The 18970-nt window shown below is 39.5% G+C and overlaps 1 long non-coding RNA gene across 1 annotated transcript; it reads left to right on the top strand.

Moving 5' to 3' along the window:
- Positions 1–370: 370 nt before the first annotated feature.
- Positions 371–16231, top strand: LOC135413576 (uncharacterized). The gene is made up of 2 exons (XR_010430301.1): positions 371–630; positions 15992–16231. It is a non-coding gene; the product is annotated as an uncharacterized LOC135413576 (long non-coding RNA).
- The last annotated feature ends 2739 nt before the right edge of the window (positions 16232–18970 follow it).

The raw sequence follows: 18970 nt of genomic DNA, 5'->3' as shown, positions 1-18970 counted from the left end.
TAAGAGCAGGGCCTAATCCTATCAGCATGTGTTACCCTAGTGTGCACCCACTAAAGGAGGTTTCACAAGGGATGAAGGTGCCCCTTTGCTTATGCAAAAACATTGGCACTTGAGTGCTGGGGCGATGCAGGGAGTGCACCAAGGCAGAGCCATTGGCAAAAACCCTCCAAGGTCAGGCAGGGAGGCCTGCAGCGAGCTTGGAGGCAACTGTTCAGCTGCACGGAGCCACTCTGGATCCCAGAGTCCGCATCCGGACAGCTTCGAGAGCCTACATCCTTTTTTTGGACTTGGCTCTTTGTCAAAACCATAGGGTACAGTGCCTGCATGGACTTCAAAGGAAGGACACCAAATGTGATTTGGCCCAGGCAGTTATGACCATTTATTGCTAACATCTTTCTCAGATACTGCTGCCAAGGGTTAAAATGTTTACATGCCCCCTGATTTTAAATGGACCGGGTTGCATGTCAAATGCCAACGAGAGGGACAGCTGGAGTATCTAAACCAAGAGCTTTGATCTTGGTATCTGTAAAAAAGAGGTCATTTGGTCTCCCCAGGAAGCACAGACATTTAGAAGGTCCCTGTACAACTCATGCAAGTATTTTATTAACAGCAATTTCTATTCACATTTAGGTAGGTTGTATTACTACTTATTGAATGCATCTTATATATACGTGTATATGCATATATATGTACGAATATCTGCATTTTTGTGTATGTGCGTGTGTATATATACACACACACACACACATTCTCATATACACGAATTTGTGTGCTTGTGTGATTATCTGTGTGCTTTCTAATGTCCAGTATTTGTATGCAGACATACTAATCCATCTAACTTACTTTCAAACAAATGACAATGATGTGAGCATTATGTTCTATCTTTGAGTGTTTACAGCAATAACCCGAAAAATTTGTCCGTATGCGACTCTTTGAGTAACCCTGCAATTGTAGTGAGGGTATGTGGCGTTTTCAAGAAGATGCAGGCATGAAACACAGACTTCATTGTGCTGTAATCACGTCTGACATTGATTCAGAAGAGAGGAATTCTAAAATACAATATTGCACAGGGGAAATATTTTTATTCTTTAGCGGAGGATTTTGTGGTTAGTTCACAATGCAATTAAAATAGCCACCAGATGTTTATGACTTCAGGCAGCAGTTAACTTTGGTGTCCCTGATCACTGTTCTTTGTTTCTTTGTCAGAATAAATAAGTATTTTTCTTTGCTGGAGGAAAAAACCCTTAATTTTTAAACATACCGGGGGGTGGTGGTATGTCTTTCCATTTGGCAGTGCTCATGTGGTTCTGACAGGCTTCTAAGAAATTATAATCTTGAAGTTAAAATAAAATCTCTCTCTGGGATGAAATAAACATATTTACTTAAATGTGAGATGAAACGTACAGTAAGTTGTCATTAAACTGAAGTGATTTGTGAGAAGCAGTATTATAAAAGTCTGTGGCTTTTCCAGAACATCTAATAAACATAGAAAGATACTCTTTTTTTCCATTGAATAATAGGATTATTAGTATGCAATTTATTTTTAAAGACACATTTAAAGAGAGCCTGCTGTGCTCCTATTCTGATAATTTTCCTTAGAGTCTGTTATTCTTATTTGTTTCAGGGCTACTAATTTTAAGGCCACATTATATTCAAATTATCTTCGATTACTAGGCTCAATAAGTGAGCACAGTTTGTGTTCTGTCATCCAAAAGGAAGTTAATTAGTTTAGTTGCACAATAACATTTTGAGAAATAAATTATTGGAGCTCTGCAAAATGGATGAAATCTAAAAAAAGAGGTGCAAAAAGTTATAGTGAGTTGCCCAGCACCTTACCTAAAGAAGTCAGAGTGCTCAAGAGAGGGGCAAAAAAACCCTGAGGTTTCCTAATTTTAAAATGCTCCATTTCGCGTAATCAGTCATGTCTGAGATAGTGTGTGGACAAAGTAATTGATAATTTAAGTTTATAAAATTATGAAATACCTCAGACAACACGGAAATAGATAAGAGAAATTTGCATACATTGGTATGTAGCAGTTTAAAATAGTTAAATGACAGTATGACCTTCAGAAGAAAAATCCTGACATTAAAAAAAAATACTCAACCACATGATGGAAAGAAGAGATAATGAGAAAATAGTAAACTTTGGATGTGTTGATAAGGTTTTTGAAAATCCATGCCAACGCACAGAAACTGGCAGTTTCTCACCTAAACTTGGTGTCATGTTAAAGGGGAGTTCTCCAAGGATTTCAAAAACAAATAAGCGAAAGTATTTGCATTTGCTTGACTCTGCTGAGCCCCGATTACTCAAAGATTCAATGTTCAGCCCCTCCAGGCATCCAAATGTGATCCCCAGATCATGGAGCCACCCAGATTACTGCTCCTCTTGGAAAAAAAACTTACAAAATTGCAGCGGGTTCGTTCTGACCGTTACACAGAAACACATCAGTAACATTTTGGGGTCAGAAGAGAGGTGAAGTGGTTGGATCCCCCCCAAACTCTCCCCACGCTTCCCCAGGTGGTTGTCAAGGTCTGAAAGCTGCTGCAAAGCATTTCAGCTGGGACAAACAGGCATTTTTTTTCCCACTGAGAGGCTGCTGCTCTCCCTATTCCCGTCTATCTGTGTTTCTTATTGTATTTGCTAATGCCAGGAGCGGGGTCTGCCCGTGCTCACCAGCTCCAGCCCCACGGGGTCTCGAATGCGGGAACTCCACAGCAACAACTGCAAACTGACAAACTACGGGACATCAAAGGCTCTGACACCATCCAAAGCCACATTCAGCATTAACTCCTCAGTGTCTTTATTATGGCAATTATTCAGATTGAGGGAGAAAGTGGAGTTTTTTCGATTTAAATTGAAGTACACTGGGGTTTTAGGATATGCAACTCGCAGGGTGCTTGTGCTGAGTTTGCTGGTGGTGTTGTTCCAGCAAATTTACAGTTCATCCCTCCTGCCACACTGTAAAGGGGGGGTGAGTGGAAAGGATTGCAGCAGGACAAACAGTTAATCACCCAACAACCAGGAAATTGTATTTTTGTAGTACACTAGTGAGTCACATTTACTCAAATCAGGGCATGACTCCAAAATCGAGACTAGGTCAAGAGCAAGTCACCCTTGCATCCCGCAGCGGGCTGTCCAGGGTAATGGAAGGGCTTATTTTACTGTGTCTCTAATCCTGGAAACTCAGTTTAAACTCTGAATGAGCAACGGTGCTCCCAAACATGCAGGTCTTCAACAGTATTATTTACAAAAAATTGATTTAATTTTTTTTTTAATCAACTTTTTATGGCTTAATAATACTTTTTGGCAATAGGTTGCAGGTGTAGAAATATATCACAACACAAATTCCTGCCCCAAACTGCTTTTCAGCCTAATGTGCACAAACTTCTGTGTCAGCTGCCACTATTCTCTCTTATCCAACCACCAAACTTTGTGATGTTTTATTTTTAACCTGTGATAAGTGTTAGCTAGTGTCTAAAATCAGTGTCAATCAGTTTAGCAACATCTTCCAGTCTGTGCTGCGGAAATGTCCCATTATTGTCATTATATCTTTTTGTTCCTTAAAATCCAATGTATGTATCCATATTCCATAGTTAGGAGGAAGTACAATCATTCCCTTATTGCATTTTTTATTAATTTCCAGCATTAATTACTTTTTGTGATCAAGAGAGAATTATGTGACTTCATTCAAAGTATTTGCCTCTGTTATTTCTCAGTTTGTTATCTTACCCATGCTGCAAGGAGTTCCTTACTGTTTTGTTATGAGAAGTTAAATAGTAATACCTGATTTCACAGCCCAAGCTTGTTCACTGCTTACTGTGTTTTATCATGTCCTTCCTTCTCTCTGACCCCTTTTTGCTCATGCTTTTCAGCCTCACTTCAGCTTTAGGGTCTGGGTCTCGCAGACATTTACCCACTCAGACATTCCCACTGGGTCAATGGGACTCCTCAGATGTGCAAAGTAACTCAAGTACTTGAGCATTTGGAGAGCAGGACCTGAAGCTGCAGTGATTTCAGTGTGCACCAACCAAGTGGGCTCCAGAAAAGCTTTTGTGAGCCACAATGATTTCAACGTGCTAAAATTTACAAAATGCAAGGCAGATGTGTGCTGATTGGGAAAAACATGTTGGCTACAAGATGAGAAAGCTACGATAACTTCTGACCCTCCTTTTGATGTTCTCCACGCAAAGCTGCACCACCAAAGGGTCGCCTGATGCAAACCAATAAATAAGCAGGGAGGCAGAATGCAATTAGGCAGCATTCAGTAATGGTGTGAATAAAGCCTGTTTTCAGCCTGCTGGAAGCTGTAGCAAGGCTGTTTGTGTAAAAGCCTCCCTGTTGCCCAGAAACAGCACATGAGACTACTGAGTGCCTGCAGAAACTCAGATCTGGATTGTTTGACTTGGATGTGCAGGAAAATTGACTTTTAAATGTTACTTCAGCTTTGAGTCACTGCTTACACTTGTACTTTTACAAGCTTTGCCTGGAAATGGGATGTTAATTGTTGTTAACGAGTCTGTCCACCTGAGTAAGCTCTGCAGGGCAGAACTCACAGAACATAATTCCTCCACAATGTCTCCAGAGTCCGCCCTGCTGACCCTGGTGTCTCTTGCATTTAAAAGCAATGGTACCAAATCTTCTGCTTCAGACCTCAGAGCTTTTTTTTCAATCCAAGACAGTAGCCAGTTTCTGTTCCTTTCTCAGTCCCAGTCCCATGGGATTTCTGGAGTGGAGTAATGACAAGGTTCAGTCTTGCCAACACCTTTGGCACAGGGAGAGGACACTGATGGGTACAGGGCTATGACATACTGAATAGGAAAAGGAGAGTTTCCATGATGAGCTGGAGCTCTCTATACCTGTATAGTTTAACCTGTGGTGTAGCTGTGAGTAAGGGTATACCAAGCTGCTTTATCTGGATGGCATTTTATTTCGTGCATTGGCAACTTCTGTTCCACTTGCTGCAGTTAAATTTTCATTGACCTTTCTTCTACTACAGTACCTTAGGACCAATTGTTAAGGCATTTCTTTTGCAATCCATCAACCATGCTTACCTGTGGGGGAAGTTTCATAGTAGCTCCCCGTGGGGCTCACATAAAAAGAATGATATTCCTGTTTGAGATACAGAGAAGACAAAGACTGAGCAGTTTGAAAATTAGGGAAGTTTTCTATTTTGCTTTTTGGGTTCTGGCAGATTCACATGGAAAAAAACAACTTTGAGACTGAAGTTTTGGTGTCATAGCTGATTACCCCTTTGTCTGCCTCTCACTCACCGGGCTTCTTGAGCAAAGTACAAAATCAAAATTAATGCACATGGCATTATTCCCCAAATGACTCCAGCTGGCTATCCAAAGTCACCACATGGCCGTATTATGCCATGAGTTTCTTAATCTCATCCTTCACTAGAAGAGCCAAATAACAGGAGGGGCTTTTCATCCAGCAGTAAATGTCACTGGGGCTTGTCTGCTTAAGGCCAAGAGGGGCTAATGAGCTCAGAAGGGCTAACAAGCACAGAGACAGGAGCCCTCTTGGAAAATCCCCTGTGAGCAGCTGCTCAGCCAGGGGGGCATTGGCTCCAGAGATCAAAGCTGGCAGGACATCCCATGAGGAGAAGGGCAGTGATTCAGCCAACCACCCTTATGGTCATCAGCCTCTACAGAGGACACCTGCCCATACTGCCTGTGCTCTGGGAAACAATTCAGCTGGACAACATTGCATTCCCCACCCAGAGATATTCTTTTGGTGTTATTCTAGATCAAATCTTTCACTCTGGGCACAGTGTCCTTATGTATATGTGTTTCCAAACTCATTTCTTCAAGAAATCAAAGTTTTGCTGATGGTAGTCAGGTCTGCCCATGCTTGGTCTCATGGAGCATCATGTTCCCAAGTCTGACATCTTCATCTCACTGGTGGAGCAGTTACTTCAGCTCAGTCATCCTTCAGAGCTGCAGACTGAAATGTCTTTCCATTGACCCTCTGTATCATCTTCACTATGCTGCTCCCTCCTTTTGGTGTGGGATTTATCTTCTTATTCTCTAGGCTTTTCTAGGCTGTTAGTCCTCAGCTCCACTGGATGCCGGGACCTCTTTCCAGGCTAAGTGTGGTTTGCAGCCTGTTATGGCCCAGGGATGTGCTACTCTTTTTGGCCACACCCAAATAGACCTCAAATATAAAAAAAATAAAACAGAGGGGGGAAAAAAATCCAAACCCTCATGGTTTACACTGAAGAAATATCACATTGCATGTTGTTGACACTCCAGTTAAAATAACCTGGCTTATTGCTGTTTCTGCAGGTAACTCCTGCTCAGAATTCTTTTGTGCATTGCCCGGAACTGGTGGCCTCAGACACACACACAGGCTCAATGTCACTTGGTCTCTTTTTAGCTCATTTGACATGGTCTTGGCAAAATAAAAAGAGAGTTGAAAGGCACCTCTACCTCCTGTCACTGTTGCTATTAAAGGAGATGTTCTGTACAGTGTCCAGCTCACATTTTAAAGATTTTAAAATGTTCTTTGTCATTACAGTGCTACTGTTTGGTTCAAAGCAAATTCAGCCAAATTAAGACTTAAAAATGTAATAGACAAGAGTCCCATTTTGTAAAGAAAGCGTGATAGAGTTGAAAAATAATTGTCACTTTTATAAAGTAGTATGCTTTTCATAGAGAAATAATGTGCATTTACTTGCAAATCAGAGTTGCAGTAGTGGTAATTTGTATTATTACTTGCACTGAAATTAATGTTTGTCCCCTAAAAAATTCCTATTTAAAACTGCAACTCAAATGTCTGAAGACTTTTTTAAAAATTCTGACCAAAATTATTCATGTTATTAACTTCAAAAGAATAGCAGTTTTGAATCTTGGATAGCAAAGACAGTTTTCCAGGAAAAAAAAAAAAAAAAGATCTATTGCGATATCTGTTTATGATCAGATTTTATTCCTATAGTAATGATGAGTCTATTACTCCTGTCTTCACTGGGACCAAAATCTAAAAGCAACCCTAAAACCCCAGAACTTATAACATCTGTTCCTGTGAATGGAAATCTTTTCTCTGCAGAGGTTTTGTAGATCAGACTGGAATTCTTTTCAACTTAAACTCATTTAACTACCTCATAGTTAAGGAATAGCTTCTCAAATATGCTTTTTAATGGCACACAGATGTTATGTATTTTATATTTACATTTATATTTATTTATATTTTTAGGTATTTAGATATGTAAAGTATAAAAGTAATCTTTGTAGAATTGGTGTAGAAATGGTCACAGTAAAGGTTCACATGTTGAACTGTTGAATGGAGTAGTTGTTTCGTGTCTTACTTCCGTACTAATGTTATTCCTGTGGAAGATAAAAATATTTCATTATTCTTATAAAAGGCAAGCCTAGCCTAGGTTAGTAAAAGTTACATGAAAGTTACAAAACTACAACCTGAGAAAGGATAATTCTATGTTCACATGATTTTTAATAAGCAGGAAAAAAATTAAAATGCACCCAAGTTTTATACAGTCTTATGTTAATTACAGAAATGTGACATTGTCAGCTGTAGAGTTTATTCCTACCTGTGATAGCTAACAATATTATCTATAACATATGCAGTACTATACTATGTAAAAATATAACTAAAAATTAGTAATATAAAAGCATCTACCTGAAAAATATTTATATATATTTGTCTCAATAGTTTTTTTCAAAAGCATATTATTGACCTATTATTTATAATTCTATTATTATAATATTATTATATTTGAATAATATTATTATTATAAAATATATTATTATAATTATATGTATTATATATAATATACATACTTTATAAAGTAACTGCACAATTGCATTTAAATTACATATTTTAACATATTTTTCAATATTTTTCAATATTCAATAATTATATTTTATAAATATTTTAACATATACTTTTTTGTATTGTTAATGCTCACTTCAGTATTGGGGAATAGGTTAATTTTTTTTTAATGGCTTATGCTTACTATATGCTTCTATGTCTAGTCATACAGCATTATTTTTTTTTCCATAAAATTCTGTAATTCTAGGAAGGAATCTTTATTTTGTGACATAACGTTACATTTACTGAATATATGTGTTGTTCTATATGGGCTGGCATAGTCTGATTGTATGTCATGTGGATATTTCCTGGAATTTGTGGAATAAGAAAATACATTCCCCACAACTATAGCCTTTTTCAGATTTTTTTTTACATTTATTACAAATTATTTCCACATTATGGAAAAATACACACACATTTTTCTAGTCTTCCATACTGACACAGATAAAGAAAGTTTTAACAGAAGACAAAACAAATCAGGAAAGGTTAATTTAAAAATGAAGAGGATCAATGTTTGTCTTTTACATTCTTTATGTAAGTTTAAAAAAAGTCAGAAACTATCTTAAAAATTGTTATAAATGGTGTTTCTACCCCTGGAAAATGAGAACAATTATACACAGAGCTCTTACTTCCAATTTTTTTTTCTCTGTGTTGTTTCCTTTTTGCATTCTTGTGCAGAACTTCATCAATAAATTCAAAAGCATCACAAGTTTTCCGTTCTGAAAAAGAAAATTCATCCTTCATTCTTAGTAGATTATTTAAGATCTCTTGCCTTCTATCCCTCCATTCTAAGGAGATTCATAAATTCAGCATTTCCAGCTAATAACAAGAATTGAAAATCATCTGGCTCATCTTTGATGAGTCCAAAGGCCAGTGATTACCTTAAAAGAAAAATCCTAAAAATTGAAACTTTCAGTAGAAACAAACAACAAAGCTTTTGGTTAAATAATGGCTTTGCATCTATCGAGGAAAAGAAACAGTGGATTTGTCCTTCCTCTTTGAGGTCAGTTACAATCATGGCCGTTTTCGTATTTTATTCCCATTCCCAGTACTCTGGACCACTCTACCCGGATTTTATCTGATGTCATTTTAAGCTTGACCAGTATAAGGTGAATATCGATGTAAATAAATTCAAGGGCAAAAGCATGGGGCAGTGACATGTCCGCAAAACAAAAAATAAGACTCTACAACAGCTGTGTGGTATCAGTTTTGCTCGATGCTGCAAAGACCTGGGGCATTACGCAAGCTGACAAGAAAAGATTTGATGCATTTGATAGCAGGTGTTTAGGAGGGATCAGTAATGTCAAGTGGCATCACTGTGTCGGGAACATCGAGTTTCAGGAGAGAACAAGAAAGGAGAAGATTGTGGACTTCCTAACAAGGCACTGACTTCAGTGGTCCAACCATCTCATGAGCGTGGAGTGAGGCTGAATGGTAGGAAAAGGTCTTGTGAGCTGGATTTGCTTCTCTTGGCTTCCCAGCCCATCCTGAGGCACATCAAAAGGTTGGGGAAGACAGTAGAAATCTCTTCTAGATTTTGACTTAACCTGTCTACTAAGGATGGAAAAGCCTTGGGGCAAGGACTGTTGTTTTACTTCTCCAGGATGGAGGATGTGGTCAGTACTCACATCCTGGAGGGAGAGGCAAGGAGGGAAAGAGGTGATTGGGAAAATGAAAATAAAAGACATGTTTTTTCAAGGTACTGCTCTCCAGTAGGAATATTCACATGAATCACGGATTTCCAAACCAGGCCCCTAGGGTTTTGTAATGTAAACTTAGACCGTGCAGACAAAATGGGGTTTAACAAACTCTGCAAAGCCAAAATCTACAGCAGTAGGATCAGTCAACTCCGATGAACTCTCACAGTTGCAGGAGCATAAAGGTCCTCTGTTGTTCACATTTTCTCTCAAAAACTTCTTTTCTGTAGCTGAAGAGCATCTCTGAGTAAAACATAGCCCAAAGAAGATAACTTAAACCAGATGGGAGCAAGAGATACTAAAGCCAGGCCATATGTGTAGAGTGGACCTGTTTGAAGCAAGTGCAGCCAAAGTGGGTTACGATGTAGTAATGTGTGAAAGAGGTTGCACTATTATATGGGCTATCTGTAAGTGGAATTTTTTTGTGATTGAATCAAGAAAAGGAAATGTACTCTATCCAAATGTTAATGAGAACCATACTTCAAAAATATCCATGTTGAGTTCTTGTATCAAATAATGTCAAAAATAACTCACCGTCCAAACTAGGATCTTACCTTTTTGTTATTTATTTTTAGAATTCTTACTGAGGTTTTAAATACTCTCCTTAAATCTGCAGCTGGTGAAGTTTATTTTTTTTTTTTTATTTGCAATGTCTTTAAGCTTCAGAAAAAGTAGCTAGTAACTATAATGAGCCATTAAGGTAAAACAATCAGATCTCTGTTAGAGGTAGACATATATCTTGGGTTTTGAGCTAAAATGTTTTACTTTGCTTTTCCATGAACAGTTTAGGATAGCCTTCCAAAAATAGACACAATTAAAATATAATACTTCCAGTGGTAAAAATGTCATTTCTCTGCAATATTCCATGCTGCACTTTAAAAGCCAGCACAGGAACACTAATCAGTGATTCCACAAACAGAATCTATTATAAAAGTTATTTTAAAAAAACCTAATACTTACTCCAAGCTATTTTCAGTTGAAATAGTGGCTCTAACATTGAGTAAGAGAAAATGAAAATGTTTTTTCAGGCAGCTAACTGGCCTATCAAACATCCAGCATTCAGAAGATCTCATGACAGAGCAAACACTCACAGGGGTGTGAGGACAGCACTGCATTTCAGCAGGACCACAGCGTGCCAGGGAGACCTGGTTAACAACAATGACATTTAGTGAATTACTGCAGAAAACTGATAAGGGCATGATCCTTTTTTATGCTGAAGATCATGCATAATGCCTGCTGTGCCTCAGTACCTTTTCATAAATATAGAATGAAAGCTCATGGCAATATGCTGACAGATGCCACGGAGCAAGTAGTAACTCCCTCCACCCCAGGCGACCGCGTTCCTGTGGCCGGTTGGTACCTGACAGCTTGTGGTGCAATGATGTTGCTGATCATCTGCCCTGCATAGCTCAGGAGGTGATGCAGCGACCGTGCAGGACAGAAAGCTGGATAAAGTGCTGAGTTTTGAACGATGAGATTAACTCTTACTGTGTTATGGTTGGGCTCTGACAAAAACGAAACACGCTCTTGTTTAGATAGTGTGCAATCCCATGCTACGTGTAACTGTGTGTGCACACAAATATACAGAGAGTGCTACAGAGACAGTGTACTAAAGCTGATTTAGAGAAATTTAAAAAGCAATCTTTGGCACCAGGAGATAATTACTATTAAAATATATCTTCCATGTATGTCTAGTGAGGGACTACACCCGAAACAAGAAGAATTGAGAGAAGCTCTTTTCTTACATGGCAAGATAAGATCTTCTTACATGGATCCTGACCCAGGTCATTTGAGGCCTTTTCCACCAAAGACCCTGGAGACAGGACTCCAACCAATGGCAACTAAATAATGGCACGTGATTAATGCAAGGATGGACAACGGCATGTGCATAATCTTCCAAAGAAAGTACATGGATCCCGTGCTGAAAGATGGGATGGGAAGGGTACCACCTTCCTGTTGTGTGCCAGCCCCAGAGGATTTGAGAGTTTCAAGGTCTAACAGATAATTATCTAAAGGACTGTCCGACTGAGGGTAATGCGTTTCTCTTTCAGTGACCTCATGTTCTGGTCACATCAGTGTTTGTCCTTGGCACTTTGGCTAAGTTGGTGTGGCGGGGTTGGGCTGTAAGGTTCAACAGCAGAGCCCCTTGCCAGGGGAACATGTAGCATGGCAGAGAGGTATCACTTCATCACACCTCCACCTCCCGGCTTTTCAATGGGAAGAGCACATACACAGAGGCATCAAGGTTAAATATGCTTTTTTCTATACTATTTAATAATGATGGCAGTTGTCTCATATTTAACCTGAATGTCCTGGAGGAAGTTCATGATTATGGCTTGTAGATGATATCCTAAATATTTTTTCCTTAAGAAAAATTATCTGAATCTTCTCCCTTTTAGTCAGGCTAAAGCCTTTTCTCCAAATTCTAGGAAGCAAAAGGCCAAATCATTGTGCTAGTGGAAGTAGCATCATGATCTGGGTATATTAAAGGTGTATGTTCAGGGGTGGAGTATGCCAATAAAAAAACAAGTGGTGACTGTTTGCAGTTTTGTAATTTTAGCTTGTTGTTCATGTAATTTACTGTTATCCTATTTGAAAATTACGATAAATGTAGTGCTGTGCAATTGTCTCATGCCATAGCCTCTGTTTTTCCTTACCACTCTTCTTCTCCAAACGTTCCTGGGAGGGCAAGGGCACGAGTACCTCCGGGATTAAGAAAACAGTCCTGACTGTGCTTTTACACAGAATGAGAGCAGCCCTTTCTGGGAAATGATTACACAGCATTTGTTACAGAAGAGGCAATGCACCATTTTGTTTGGGGTTTTGTGGTATTCCAGATCACAGGATGAATGTAGCGAGGCAGACTAAGTGTAGTGTTAAGTGCTAGAGTTTCAAGTTAAGGTGCAATTGTGTAAGTGAGAAAGTCTGAGCATCCTGTCCACAGCCAGCTGTTTCCCTCTGTTTGGGAAGGACTGTATGGACCGAGGCATAAGTGCCAATGTCTCAAATCAGCGAATGGCATCGTTCTCAGCTAAAGATTTTTGTGGAAAAAGGTTTTGTGGAGGCAAAAAGATTTTTAGAAGAAGAGTGTGGGTCTCCTCTGTGTCTCTGTGTTCATGAACTTGACAGAAATTAAGGAAGAAAAAGACTAGACGAATTATAACATATTTATCTAACATAACTTATGTAACTAATAACTTCTTTTGTTAAAATTATACTGTTTTGTCAAAACAGTGAAAATCTTTTTCACAATTCTAACTTGTTTACAGAGATTATAGGAAACTTTCAAATCTCTTATCTATTGTGATAGAAAGAGGAAAAAAATACCAGATTGCCAAAAACATTTCAGCTATATTTAATAAGGGACAACTCAGGTGATGGGCAGTAGAGGTAGTGTTTTTTTCCAAGTTGGAATTTCTAAACATATTCTTTTAATTCTGACTGAGAATAGAAACAGAATATGGTATATCAGAATTTTCCATGGGATAGAAGCTCCAGTTTTGGCTCCGTACTGGGATAGAAATTAAGATGAAAAGTTACAGTAAAACAGAATATAAACACTTGTAAAGGATAAATCTAGGCACTTCAGGCCTGAAGCAATTTGTAGGTACAAGGGGAAACCATAGAAGTGCTCAGGTCTCTTTCAAGGGTGCATGTCCAAGAGGATGCCACTTTTTCCTCTAGTACTAATTGGCCCTGCAGTTGACTCAGAGGGACCATGGTGACGCTTTGCTACTACATTTTCAGAGAGCACCTGTGAACATAAATTCCATGGGATTTACAGAAAACAACCAAAATTATCAGTTCTCATGCATACAATGTGCTCAGGTAAAGAAAGAGCTGATCCACTGCAGCTGATGGCATTTCAGTGGTGAAGAAACAAACTTGTGTGTATAAATCATCCAAACAATACCTGGCTTACCATCAAAGGTGGGTGAGGAGGGGACAGGAAGGGTGAGGTTGGCAACATTAGACACCAGGCTAACTTTTGAAGGTCTGAAAGGGGGAGTTTCCTTTGTTCCAAAGAAAAATCTGGCTGATCATGGCAGCTCTTACGAATTTACAGTAGGTGAAGGTTCACGGCTCCCTCACACCAACAAGAGTTTTAATCAAGTTTATCAACAGAGAAAACACGGTTATTCCTTTGCACTGTGGGCTCTGTTGGCAGCCAATGGTGGTGTGGCAGTGGTCAGTTGGATGATTTCTTTGTTTGCCCAACACACTAGTGCTTGCTGGCAAAGAAAACCATGTGCATGGACATGCTCTACAACCAAGTTCACAGAATTACAGAATGATTTGGGTTGGAAGGGACCTTAAAGACCACCTACTTTAACCCCCTTGTCGCAGACAGGGACATCTTCCACCGGATCGCTTTGCTCAAAGCCCCATCCAACCCAACCTTGAACACTTCCAGGGAGATCATTGGAACTAAATACTTCTTTCTCATTTGTCCTGGTCATTAGAGACTGTCCCAGAGAAGCTTATGGCTTGAGCTTGCAGTTCATCTTCCATGTTCATGTACTGCTGTTTGGCATATGGTAGGCACAGAAACCTTGCTCTTTCCCTTCTGGTTACCCTAACCACATTGAGTTTTTGCTGCTTAGAAATTAATCACTCTAATCTGTGTTCAAACAAAACCTCTATTTTTTAAGTTTGAAAGCTTTTCAGTCTTCTTTGGGACACTCACCATAGGAGTGGAAGTATACCCCTCTACCTCCAAGCTGCTGACAGTCAGGAGTCCTTCTTGTGTATATTTTGGACCTTTTCACACTGAATAATTCTACTTCTCTTTCCATGAGACATTTCTATTACAGACCTGATCCTCTTCACCTTCAAAGCAAAACTTGAGGGAAAACGGTAGTTTCAGATGAGTCTATACAAAAAGAGCCATATTATTTTCTGACATAAGTCTTTTTTCATGTTGATTTTCACTGAAACACTGTGCATAATTTTCAGTTCATTGTAATTGATGGCACTGTGATGAGATACCCTGTTTATAGCAGGAATGACTTGCATGGCACATGGTTTTGTTCCTTGAACACACACTTCTGCTCAAAAAAAAGTCTTCCAGGGTCAAAGCTTCAATGCTCCTAGTCAAGAGCTTAGCTGGTCTCCTTGCTGTTCCGTCTGAATGCCAAACAAACTCTATGGAACATATATATTCTACAGACAGCAAGTGGGACCCATAATTAGCCGGTCTTTATTGTCTTTCAAACACAGAGAGAAACCAAATCTTGTGTTCAAGTCCGTATTGCAAAACCACAACAGGTACCTAAGTCTGTGGTCCCGTGGGAGAAAGGATTGTGAGCCTGCAGGACTGTAAAATACCGGGTTCAAAATAAAGGTTGACTGTCCTGAGGATTCACAGCCTAAATAGTTCAGCACTAGTAGAGGGGGGTGTTGTTTTTAGTGAAATCCAAGGTGGCAGCATCCTTGGAACGCGGCTCTTGTTTGTACAACGGAGCTTTTGCACCCTACGTTTGCACGGCTCAGCTTCTCCCCTTAAGCTTTTAAGACCTCGACCCGCTTTGCAGTGATTTAAAGGGCATCAGTGATTTTACTCACTAAGTGTCTTCTGCCTTGTGAAGCAAATGCTACATGAAGTGTGCAAGCGCCTGTCTGCGACGTGGGTAAGGAACACACCACAGAGGGGGGAGAGGTTTTTGTCAGATGAGTGCTGGGCTGGGCACATAACAAGTGGTATGAATTATGCAGGCAGCCAAAGGAGTGCCACGAGAGCCGTGCTGCCCCGTCACACCCTCTGCTTATGCCCCTTCCCTTACAGACAGGGCTATTTTGGGAGTGTTTAGGAGAGCTGAAAAATATTTAATTAGGACTACTTTTTTACCACCCTGTTAATAAACAATGGGGCCTTAATAGTTTTGGTCTATCACGTGCCTTCATTCTGACCAAAAATAGGTTACTCTGTTCATAAGAACATTACAACTGTAAATTCTGATAACTTGAGAGCCAGGAATGAGCATCGATATCTAAAAATGTCCCTTTTCTACAGCACTGAGAGGCGAGGGCTAAATCTGGATATGAAGCTATGGCATTTTTTACTATAAACACATGCTGTCAATGACTGAGTACTTTGATCTGCTAGACCATGAGCCAGAGCAGATCTGTAAGGAAATATTCCAATGACAAAGCACTGGGGAGGGAGGAAGAGACAGAGCTTAACTTGGAGCCTTTATGTTGCCAGATCCAGAAATTAGTGGATAGATTTCAGATGAAGCTAGGAAAGAATGTGTGCTGAACACGCTTATCACAGCCTACCTAGGAGATGTGCTTTTTTTGTATTATTCCCCCCTCCCAACAATGTATTTATTTATTAGTGTAAATATATCTATACATGAAAACATGTGCAATGCCCTCCTGCCTGCATTGTCAGTACTGGCATGCAAACAATATCTCAAAGATTTATAAATAAATACATATCTGATTGTGTTTTATCTACTAGATCTCAGAGGGAAACCATCTCTGCCAAGGCCGACACCGTTAGCACAGTGGCACAATGGCACCCTCTGTTGCCCTTCATGATTCCTTTGGTGGCTGCTCCCACGTGGATGTATTAACTTCTGAAAACATCTGTGCATCGTCTTCCCCAAATCCGACCTCTTCCTGCCTAACTTCCTTGTTTGTTTGGAATTATCCTCTGTTATTTCCCTTCATAATAAAATCCACTTTGTTCTTCGAGTCTGTACTGGTGGTAGGTGGCAAACTGTGGGGTTTAATGAGCTTTAAGAGGAAGCTGGAAAAGACTGGATTCCCATACTCATTTCAAAAATAGCAGCCTTCTGTCCCTGTTTTGCCCTCCTTAACACAGCTAATGACATCTTCTTGCAACAGTTGTATTAAACACTGAGCTCAGTCCTGCAAAATAGTGATCATTTCTGGGAGATGCTGTGTGAGACAGGGCACTCGGCACTTCCTGGAAAGTGATTAGTCCTAATGAGATTGGGTTGTCCAACTCTCATGCCACTAATTAAATCACAGCTTTTCTTTTTCTAAGTTACACAAAAGCTTGATTCATGAATTAAAATACATAGTGGATCTGATTGTAAGTCTGATCCTCTGTGTGTTCATAATTAAACAACTGGCTCCTTTTATGGGGGCAGGGTGAGTTTTCACTCCTAATCATTTTCACTTACATCCATGTGACTACATTGTAATTGCTCATTAATACAGGCAGACTTAATGGGATGACACACAACCACCTTGTTCTTGCCAGACTTCCCTAATGATGACATTTTTGAACTGTAAGGTCACCGGACATTTCTCATACTCAATCAGCTTTTTCTGTTGTCCCATACTCTGCCATGTTGCTAAGAATAATAAAACGATCTTACTGTAAATTTATAATTAGGGACGGATTTTACCATGATGGCATAAGAAGAATTAGACATATACTCTCCATTGTTACTGATAAGACTGTCTGAAAAAATGATCAAATGCTTTATTTACAAGTGATCACTTAGAAATTATCACTCAATCATCAAATATTGTCAACATTAGCAGATTTTCATAAATAAAAACGTATTTTCTTCAGTAGGTGTTTTTTATATAAAAATTTTCAAACTGAAAGTCTTTAAATCTTTGTATAAAGAGGAGGTGAAGAAAAATTCAGACAGAAAGCAAAAAGCTGACATAAAAATCATTTTGGATTTTTCATGTATATAGGAATTTTTCAAAATCTATGCCACATTCACTTGCTTGGATACAAAGAAGATGTTATCAAGAAGTCAAACTGAGTTCTATCCCAGGCCTCATAAAAACAAGCATGTTTGACAGTTGTGGGAAAGAAGGGGGTTCAATCTGTATCTATTGTTCATGCAGAAATATCCCATTTCAGAAGTTAAATTACTTGTAATGATTCCATGTTAATTTGTTATTTGAGTCCCCTGCAGTTCCACTTTCCCCAGATAGAGCCGGATGATAGGAGATGGTAAGGACATTGCCTAAGCTTTTTTGGCTTAGTGCATATCTCTGCTGAAACAAGTTCTGATTACTGCTGACCTAGATATGCATTTTATTCTCTTTTAAAATTAAACCTGCTGGGTTCACAATTCAACAAAAGACAGTTTCTTTTCTGATTTTTACTTTAATTTTATTAAAAACCAACACAATATTAAAATGCCAAAGAAAAGTTTCTCTGAAGCAAAACCAAATCTAAAATAGAAGTATTTTAAAAACAACACATTTCAACAGGACTGAAATCCTTCCCCCTTCTTATTTTCTTTAACTAAAGTGCTGACAAAATCAATACATTTTCTGAAGTGTTTCATTTTGACCAAATTTGCATGTGCTGGTAGAATAATGGATCCACTGAAGTGATTATAAGTGGCTGAGGCTGAATGCTTTGTTTCTTCTAAGGCCCCTACAAGACTACTGAGACTGACCTAGTCCTTCCTGAATAGAAAAATTATTCCAATAAAGACAGAAAGCCCAAACCAAACAACACTAACATTGTTGTAACTGTCATCCAGAAAGGTGAGAGGTGTCTGGTAAGAACATGTTACACAGCCAGAAGTTAATGGGTACGGCCTACACCAGGCAGTGTATTTGGCATTCTCCACAGCACCATAAGAAGGATAGAAATGGAGGAAAAGGTGGATTGCCTAGAGACAAAGATGCATACTGTGTATGAGGAATGAGTTATCTGACTGGAAGCTGACTGGAAGCTCGTGAATGTTGTCCCCATTTTCAAGAAGGGCAAGAAGGAGGAGCCCAGAAACTCCAGGCCTGCCAGTCTCACTTCAGTGCCTGGTAAAGTTATGGAGAAGATTATTCTGGGAGGTATGAAAAACACCTGATGGACAACAAAGTCATTGATCACACCCGACACGGTCTCAGGAGAAGAAAGTCCTGCTTATCAAACCTGATTTCCTTTCATGAAAAAAAAAAGTTGATCAAAGGCAGCCAGTTGAAGTAATCTTCTTGGATTTCACTAAAGCTTTCCATAGCATCTCTCACAGGATCCTCCTGGTCAAAATGTCCATCACACAGCTGCATAGACACATCATGTAGTGGGTGAGCAATTGGCTCATGGGTTGAGCACAGAGGGTGATAGTGAATGAGGTGACATCAGACTGTTGACCTGTTACTAGTGGGGTTGCACAAGGCTCCTTCTTAGGCCCTGTGCTCTTCGACATCTTGATAAATGACTTGGACGCAGGACTGGAAGAGACACTGAGCAAGTTTGCAGGTGACACAAAATTGGGAGGAGCTCTTGTCTCCCTCAGAGGCAGGCAGGCCCTGCTGAGAGACCTCGACAAATTACAGGACTGGGCAATCACCAACCACATGAATTTCTGTGAGGGAAAGTGCCGGATTCTGGATCTGGGATGGGGCAAACCCGGATGTACATAGAGACTGGGGAATGAGATACCAGAAAGCAATGCTGCAGAAAGGGACTTGGGGGTCCTGGTCAGTGGCAGTT

The sequence above is a fragment of the Pseudopipra pipra genome, chromosome 4 (genome assembly GCF_036250125.1).
Source record: "Pseudopipra pipra isolate bDixPip1 chromosome 4, bDixPip1.hap1, whole genome shotgun sequence".
Taxonomy (NCBI): Eukaryota; Metazoa; Chordata; class Aves; order Passeriformes; family Pipridae; genus Pseudopipra; species Pseudopipra pipra.
The sequence above is the reverse complement of the archived record's forward strand: the minus strand, read 5'-3'. Positions and strand labels throughout refer to the sequence as shown.